At 41.9% G+C, this 9,783-nt stretch overlaps 1 non-coding gene across 1 annotated transcript; it reads right to left on the bottom strand.

The window, feature by feature from the left end:
• Positions 1–5,572: 5,572 nt before the first annotated feature.
• Positions 5,573–5,644, bottom strand: Trnai-gau (transfer RNA isoleucine (anticodon GAU)). Its single transcript has one exon. It is a non-coding gene; the product is annotated as a tRNA-Ile (tRNA).
• Between the last annotated feature and the right edge of the window lie 4,139 nt (positions 5,645–9,783).

Here is a 9,783-nt window from a genome sequence, read left to right as displayed (position 1 = left end):
GTGCCCGCAAGTGCTATAAGAAATTAAATATGTACTGTCACTTTCCCAATATGCTTCGACGCACACAACAAATTTTGAAAACTTGTATTATTTGTCAGAAGGTTAAGCCTGTCAATCTGAACTGCGAGACAGAGTTGCATCCTATTTTACCAAAAAACCCACTAGAGCTAGTATGCATAGATGCTATGGGTCATTCACCCTCTGCCAGGGGAGGTGTAAAATATATTATTTGAGTATATGATGTATTTTCAAAGTATGTGAAATTATATGCCACGAAAACAACTGCAGCTAAGCCTATTATCAGACGTATGCTAAACGACTACTTCCCGTCTGTTGGGAAACCACAGGCGATCTTAACAGATAACGCAACCAATTTTACGTGCCATGCTTGGAAAAAATTTCTGAAAGAACAACAGGTTAAACGAATACTGATATCCCGGTATAGCCCGCAATCAAACCCTATTGAAAGAATATTCCGTGAATTGAATAGGTTTATGACGACATACGTAGCCAACAAGCAGTCTAAATGGATTGAATACTTAAAAAGTTTTTGAACAGGTGGTAAACAATCTCCCAATATACGACACTGCAGTTACGCCGTCAGAACTAATATGCAATAAGAAAGAAAATAATGAGTGGGTAAACTCTATCCCGTCTTTTCCTAGACAACCCGTCGACCTAAATGAAAAAATAAGGCAAGTATTAATCTCTATCACACAACAGGCCCAATGCCGAAAGAAGCATTATGATAAACGGCTACATGGTGTTACCAGATTTATAATCAGAGAAAAGGTGTTACTCAAAACTCACGTGAAATCTTCCTTGCTAGCTAAGAAAAACGCTAAGTGGCAAATGAAATATACTCGTCCGTACGTAATCGCACATATTCCGCACGACGGTTGTTATTTACTTGCATACCCTCACAGTGGTAAGATCAAAAGGCTGTATGCACACAGAGACTTAAGAAAATTCTACTATAATTAAGTATCATACGTCATACCTAATAATGCACAAGTATAAAATAAGTTACTGTAAAAAAAAAAAAAAAAGGAACGAGCACGATTAGGATAAAGAAAATACATCTAATGCAGCTAAGTGAATCAGAGCATTTCACTATTTCTGTTTACATTTGTCAGTGAACGTGGACGCAAGACACAGGTAAGCTAGGACATACACGTCAGTTGGTGACTAGCGATGTTTGCCGGCCGCGGTGGTCTCGCGGTTCTAGGCGCCGAGTCCGAAACCGTGGGATGCTACGGTCGCAGGTTCGAATCCTGCCTCGGGCATGGATGTGTGTGGTGTCCTTAGGTTAGTTACATTTAAGTAGTTCTAAGTTCTAGGGGACTTATGACCACAGCAGTTAAGTCCCATAGTGCTCAGAGCCATTTTGACTAGCGATGTTTAACACGAAGTGTACTTGTAAGTTTTGACGGAATGTTTTTTTGTTTGGTCACAGTGGTATTTTAGTTTTAAGTTTATGTACGGAGGTATCTGGAGCGAACAATTGGCACAGACCTCACAGCAAAATAGATGTAAGTTATTTATTCTTTTTTTTTTTTGCCACTTGTGTATCAAGGCAGTAAGGTACAGGGTAAGTTACAAAGAAAAATATTGGACTCCCTAAGGTACAAAGGTTAATTTTGTGACGCAAGTACACGATAGGTTGCTGAGAAAGTATTTTGTGTCTTTGACGTATCCACACCACAAGTTTTTATCTATAAATATATCGCACAAAACACGAACTTAAATTTTTTTTGTATGCTGCAATTATAAAAAAGGATTCCTAACTGCTAATGAAAGTGTAGGGTACTATACATATATATATATATATATATATATATATATATATATATATATATATATATATATATATATATATACCATACGCACTGTAACTTGATCTAAGAAAAGTGCACCTAAAGATAGGATACATGAATAACAACTTGTGTGATCTTACTGTCATACAGATAATTTTTTTTTTAACTTTATATACATGTTTGAATGCAAGTACGATGTTGAGATACAATCTGTGAATGTTAACTGAAGCAAACATAACACCGTCCCTTATTAAAAAAAATAAAGGAGTATGTATAAGGTAAGTTACAGGTAGCCACCTAGCCGAAAAAATGAGGTAACGCCGAAACAAACACAATTATTTACAGGTGGCGCTCGGCGAGATACTGCGAGACTTCAACCGGCGGGGAAAAGTCATGAAGTTACATTAATGTCACTATGACTGACGATTGACGTAATAAAACATTACCAAGATCACTGAGAAACACACTACGTGATACCAAGTAACGCCAAAGAATTTTAATAATCTATTTTTTTTAGTATGAAAATACGGAGGATGTACGCTGACTTTAGAGGGATGCTGTACATTGATTATATTTTTTTATGTGTTTATAATATTTTGACCAATCTGAGCGGAAGATATTTGATGGAAGGAGAAGAAGTAACACAAATATGAACACTAAAAAAAAACACCATATACGCGAGCACAGACTTTAGAGGCAGTAGCGCACAGCAGCCAAGCTTCATTATTAATCTGTTGTTTGTACTACCTAGCAATTTATGTATAGTGATTTATTTATGTCTGTTTACTCATTTCCTATTATTATTTTATTCCTTTATGTTTATGATGTGTGTGTACCATGCGTTGTTACAAACTTGGGTGACGAAAGGATGAAAGAATCCCCCCCCCCCCCCCTCCCACATAGTAACTCGCGGGTAGAGAATGAACAAACCTTGCCTCATTTGTAGACAACTTCTAAAAGCACTTATAGTGCGTTCATGTCCTAGTATTGTTATTTCAATACATAAGTGCATCAGTAGCACGACATAGAGTAAAAAAATGCTGTTGTTCTCAAACGTGCTCTCCTATGCTCTATGAGATATCAGACAGTGTCACGATCGCGAAATATAGTATTAGAGGCACGTACTTTCTGAGAACACAACCACCTACCAATTTATGTAATAAAAATGTTATGAGCAAAAAGGTACGCCGACAAGGTTCAGTAAAAAATCGCTGGAACAAATAACGAACGTGGGCATTTTTCATAAAAGACAAGCTAGTGATATCATTAGCTACAGTTTTGTTTCTGAATGGACAGGACAGTGTCACAATGTTATTCAGTGTCAGTGACCTGTGAGCTATATGCAAACAGACAAGTGAAAATACGTTTCATATCACGAACCTTTTCCTTCGAGGTAAAAGAGACATAGTGAATCGACGAAGACTGCGGCGGTACAAGTGTTTGTGCACTACATAGGACAGTGTGCCGTTGCTAGCCAAATAGTGAAGTGCAGTACTTAAATTTGTGCAGTGGACTTCGGAGGCACCGAGTGGTCCCTTCCCACAGCCAAGGTGTACAGCAAGTGGAAACAAGTGCGGTTGGTTTTTTTGCAAACTCTGTGAACACTGCTCGAGACACTGAAAAGTTTGGACCGAGACGCGCGGCATCGCTTTACGGCGGTGGGCCCGCGCAACTGCCGATTTCCACACGGCGCGCAGCGCGCCACCAAACTGATTGTTGCGAGTGCAGTTATGTGCATATGACACATTATTGGCTAACGGCATAACATAGAAGGACAATTTAAATGCAAAGCAAAATCTACGTTTAATTGGACACCCAACGAAGTGCCAAGACATGTAGAAACACAGATTCCTGAAACCCGAAATAAAGTCTGACTACCCCAGCTCATGATTTACGCCCCCACGTTACCTTTGAACAACGCCTTTGTTTATATGTATATATATGTATTAGTATTAAGTTAGACTAAGTATTAATCCATGTGAATTTTTGTTTGTTGTTTATATTACCCATGACGAGACAATAGTAAAATACGGAAAGGATGTCACTAAGCAGATCGTGGAGTAGAAGAGAGAAGCAGTGGAAAGCAGAACCAACTCTAAGCAAGAGCTAACACCTCTTGCTGCCCCAGACACGACTATTAACCCACGATCTAGATCCGAACACTCTAATAAATATGTGACTTTCCTGAAAATTTTTTTTAATAAAAAAAAAAAGACTTAGGAATTATGAATTTTATGAGCAGCAAGTGTAAAAGAAGACTGTTTATATAGCGATAGACTATGTATAAAACAATGTAATACCTTTGTATAATGCTATGTACCAAGAAATAATAAAATAAATTTGTGTATACAATACAAAAAAAAGAGAAGAAAGAAGGTAATAGGAGGATGTAACAATTATCCAAATGTGATGATTTTGTGTCAAGGACGATGTAATAATTTTGTGTGTATAGTATGTAAGTTTATGTGTGTTTTACATGTGTTCTGTGTATCCTTATATAAATGATTTGTCCTCACTGTCATGTGTCAAAACTGGCATAAAACCATGTTTGTAGAATGAAGTGATCGGGAGAGAGACACTGACAGTGCAATCCCATTACGTGTGAATAACAGACAAGGACTACCAGTGTGCAAAGTGTTTGGGCTCATTGTCCGCAAAATTGACATTTCTTCAGACAATTCGCCCAAGGGGGCGATGTCAAGGAACTGAAAATATTGTGATTTAATCGCAGAGGTGCTGAAAAATTGTGCCAGTGACACACCAGAGAAATATCTGGTAAACGTTTTATCTTTGAGAGACATAGGAACAATTTCGCCCTTCGTTTTTTATTTCTGGTATGAACGACTACTTTTTGTTCTGATGGGCTGGTGGGATGTCGTACTGTCTAATTACTAGTGTGTGTGTGTGTGTGGTAAGTGAAAGAGTTAAAAGACGCAAGATGTGTTTTATATTATTTTCATCGCACAACAAGCCTTATTCCCATGCCTATGGAGTATTTATGTTAAGCAGAGACGGCGAGTTTTAAATGGAACCGAATATCTTCAAAACGGCGCTGCTCAACAGTAGAGGTGCGTGATTGTGCTCTCTACTTTCCTTTCGTGGCCGCTCAAATTACTTCCAATTCGTTTTGCCGAGACATTCAGAACCTGCAATCTTCTTTTTCTTATAAAAATACTAGTCCGATGCAAAAGAAATACTCTTAGATTTAAATAATTGCCATTCTTTTACCCAGGCCACGGGGAATGATAGAACGTACGTGCCTCTACTCTGAATGTACGTTCGCAATCTCCGAGTGTGTTACGACGAAATTATTTCACAATGAAAATTTCTCATCAGACCGCAACCACTCGCACGCGAATGTACGTACCCTCTGAATGTATCTAGTCAGTCACGCGCGTTGTTCAAAAGCTTTACTTTTAATATTCAGTGGATTAAATTTCCGAAATTAATTTTTGTTCATGCTGCAAATCGTACTTCACGCGAAGTATTTATTACGTAAGTTTCAGGCTCAATTTAATAAAAATAAAGATTCCGAAGAATAGAAATAAAGAATAACAATCAGACATATCAAACCTAAAAAAACAGAAAGAGGGAACGTTACATGCTGTACCGCTTTGGCAAATGCTTTATCTGCGCCATTCGCCTTAATCACATCTGAGAGTAATTCTTAATAAAACGTCTGTCGCTAATTGTTCGTCATCACAGATACTGTTTGCTATACCTCCACGACGCGGAACTGATTTCCAAAATTCGTCTTTCTCCTGTGAGGATGGAACTTACGACCCCTGGTTTATCAGACCAGCGCTCTACCACTGAGCTAAAGAGGCGCAGCCTAGCGGTACTCTTGGGTACTTCGTCCTTACGGTCGTCTGCATCATCAGACTTCAGCTGAAAAACACTTCATATTACCGTCCAATATTTGCAGCTATGGCGACCCATTACTGCTTGGCAACACATCTGACACGTAACCGATGTGCTCTCCAAACAACAACACTTGCATTTCAGAACATGTCTTTCATACATGTCTACAAAATCACCTTCACCTTCAAATACAGTTTCCTTGCGAATGACAGAGACATAGGCAAAGTTTAAAGTTCCTATTTCCATTACATCACGTTAATCAGAAAAATGGTAATTTACATTTGCAGCGGAACAAAATTCCGTTCCGCCCAGGGAGGGGCTCGAACCCACGACCCTGGGATTAAGGGTCTCACGCTCTACCGACTGAGCTCGCCAGCTGCCTCGGTGAATACCTCCCGGGTAGCACGCCACACAGTACTCGTTTGGGTTGGGTGGTCCCATACAGAATCTCTCCATGCTGCCTAATGTTTTCCTAACGTCACACTAGTCACGTATTTCACTTTTATTTCTTAATCATTTCTGAGAGGTAGAGGAATTGCATGACAACATGCAGAGCTAGTGGCGTCAAAATTAACACACATACCTGATGTGACTCAAAAGCCGAACGAGTTACTTTCCGACGTTGTTTTAGATGTGCAAGTGCCAGTCAAAACTCGCGGTGACGGCACTCTGCCGACCATTTCGCTAGTTAACACCGGTCTTGTTGTGTGCGTTTCAAGCTCAAGAGCAACTCCAAGCCAAAAATGGTCAACAGCAACATTCAGACGGTTTCGTACTGCACAATTGCTACATTAAAACACTATGTCTCTTTTTCAGAACTGGAAAAACACGAAGCGTGACAGCATTCGAACCTGTAATCTTCAGATCCGAAGTCCGACGCCTGATCCATTAGGCCACACGGTCACTGACGACCAACTACGACTTGTATACGACTCATCTCGAAACGCTCAAACCCCTGAGGAATTGTGTTTTCGTTCCACACAGCCGCTGCCCCTTGCTCTTTCCCACCCATTCGTTACATTCAACCTCTTACGAGACCGATCAAATATAGACTGGGAAACCAGACCACACACTTTGTGCTTTCGGAATCGATGGCAGGGCGTCCCTCGCCGCATTTGCTACGATGGCCATTTGGTACTCCTGCAGAAGAGGCGACGGCGGCCTCGACGACGACGACGACGACGACGACCGCGAGGGGATCTGAGACATGTCAGAAATACATCTATAAAATGTAATTCAGACTGTCTCGTCCCACCTTATGCTGTACCGCCTTGGAAAATGCTTTATCTGCGCCATTCGCCTTAATCACGTCTGAGAGTAATTCTTAATAAAACGACTGTTGCTAATTGATGGTCATCACAGATACTGTTTACTATACGGCCACGACGCGAAAGTGATTCCCAAAATTCGTCTTCCTCCTCTGAGGATGGAACTTACGACCCCTGGTTTACTAGATCAGTTCTCTACCACTGAGCTAAAGAGGTGAGGCCTAGCGGTACATTTGTGTACTTGGTATCACGGTCGTCTGCATCATCAGACTTCAGCTGACTGCACTTCATATTACCGGCTAATATTTGCAGCTATGGCGACCCATTACTGCTTGGCTACACATCTGACACGTAACCGATGAGCTCTCCAAACAACAACACTTGCATTTCAGAACATGTCTTTCACACATGTCTACCAAATCACATTCACCTTTAAAACAGTTTCCTTGCGACGGACAGAGACGTAGGTAAAGTTTAATGTTGCTATTTCCATTACATCACGTTAACCAGAAAAACGGTTATTTACATCTGCAGCGGAACAAAATTCCGTTCGCGCCCAGCGTGGGGCTCGAACCAACAAACCTAGGATTAAGAGTCTCACGCTCTACCGACTGAACTAGCCGGCTGCCTCGGTTAATAAATACAGGGTAGCACGTCACACAGTACTCGTTTATGTTGGGTGGTCCCATACAGAATCTCTCCATGCTGCCTAATGTTTTCCTAACGTCACACTCGTCACGTACTTCACTTTTATTTCATAATCATTTCTGAGAGATAAAGGAATTGCATGAAAACATGCAGAGCTAGTGGCGTCATAATTAACACACATACTTGATGTGACTCAAAAGCCGAACGAGTTACTTTCCGACGTTGTTTTAGATGTGCAAGTGCCAGTCAAAACTTGCGTTGACGGCACTCTGCCGACCATTTCGCTAGTTAACACCGGTTTTGTTGTGTGTGTTTCAAGCTCAAGAGCAACTCCAAGCAAAAAATGGTCAACAGCAACATTCAGACGGTTTCGTACTGCTCAATTGCTACATCAAACGGTATGTTTCCTTTTCAGAACTGGAAAAACACGACCTTTACAGCATTCGAACCTGTAATTTTCAGATCCGAAGTGCGACGCATGATCCATTAGGTCACACGGTCACTGACGACCAACTATAACTTGTATACGACTCATCTCGAAACGCTCACACCCCCTGAGGAATAGTGTTTTCGTTCTGCACAGCCGGTGCCCCATGCTCTTTCCACCCATTCGTTACATTCACCCTTTTACGAGACCGACCAAATATAGACTGGGAAACAAGACCACATACTATGTGCATTCGGAATCGAAGACAGGGCGTCCCTTGCCGCGTTTGCAACGATGGCCATTTGCTACTTCTGCAGAAGCTGCGGCGACGACGACGACGATGACGACGACGACGACGACGACCGCGAGAGTCTCTGAGACATGTGATAAATACATCTATAAAATGTAATTCAGACTGCCTCGTCCCACCTTATGCTGTACCGCTTTGGCAAATGCTTTATCTTCGCCATTCGCCTTAATCACATCTGAGAGTAATTCTCAATAAAACGCCTGTCGCTAATTGTTCGTCATCACAGATACTGTTTGCTATACGGCCACGACGCGCAACTGATTTCCAAAATTCGTCTTCCTCCTGTGAGGATGGAACTTACGACCCCTGGTTTACTAGACCAGTGCTCTACCACTTTTTTTTTTTTTTTACTTTCGTTTTCGTGTGCCATTGTTTCAAATTTAGGGGTGACAGTCAGATTCAGGCTGCGGAAACAAAGCGGGCAGGGGTCGAAACCCGAGGCCTGGCCACGATGATTCCACCGTCCTGTTTCCGAATGGCACCTGTACAATGGCGTCGTATTTTCCCCTACTGTCTCGGTCCTTGGTCTTACTTTTGTTTTTCTTGTTTGCCCTAAAGGTCCACGTAAACTTCAGTCCAGGTGTAGAGAATAATATTTCATAAAGGCGGCAATACCAGCTACAGTATAAAAGAAATCGGCTCACACAGGCGACCTTAGCCAACACCCTCCCTTTCAAATGTCAGGCTAAGCATATTTGCAAAATCTTTACGGAGTCCTGGCAAGCGCAATCGGTTCCAGTAAGCAGTAAGGATGTACTGCCGAAACGTTAGGTGTTCATCCTCTTCATGACAACTATTGACAAAATGTACGAAGTGTCCAAGCAACCACATAACGGTGTTGAGCTTTGTTCGCGGATAAAAGGAAGAATCGGGCCATACGATGATGTCAATGGTATAAGCGGTTTCGGCAGTCCTAGTGACAAAAGCCAGTTGTTTCCTGAGCCAAAGCCAATTAGCAAGGTGCCCACTGCAGGTGAATCGATGCTCAAGTGTGTCCAGGAGACCACACCGAGTGCAGTTGTCCGTGTCAGAAAGACCAATACGGTGCAGTCGTACGTTGGTGGGGACCAAACCATTAACTACCCTACACCACGTGGACGCCACAGCCATTGAGTGGATCGGCAGACTAACATTCTTCCAGATGTTCCTCCAGGACACTGATGGAGACGCCAGTTCGATTGGATTGGGGCCAGCCAGCCCCTCACAACGGGCAATCAAGCTCTTGGTCGTTGGCACCGGTTGTCGCAAGAAGACGTCACCGAGGTAACTAACCGCAATATAAAATTCCCGGACCTGTTTCAACTTAAAATTGAGGTGACCGACGTCGACAGGTGGAGCAAGGCTCTTCGGACGCACAACAGTAAAAAGTCTGGATGTAATTGAAGTCACTTCTTGCGTAACAATGAGAGTCGTACGGCGGACGTACAAGGCAGATGCCTTACGAGTAATGTC

The sequence above is a fragment of the Schistocerca gregaria genome, chromosome 6 (assembly GCF_023897955.1).
Source record: "Schistocerca gregaria isolate iqSchGreg1 chromosome 6, iqSchGreg1.2, whole genome shotgun sequence".
NCBI classification, from domain to species: Eukaryota; Metazoa; Arthropoda; class Insecta; order Orthoptera; family Acrididae; genus Schistocerca; species Schistocerca gregaria.
Note: the sequence above shows the minus strand (reverse complement) of the source record. Positions and strands in the feature narration are given on the sequence as shown.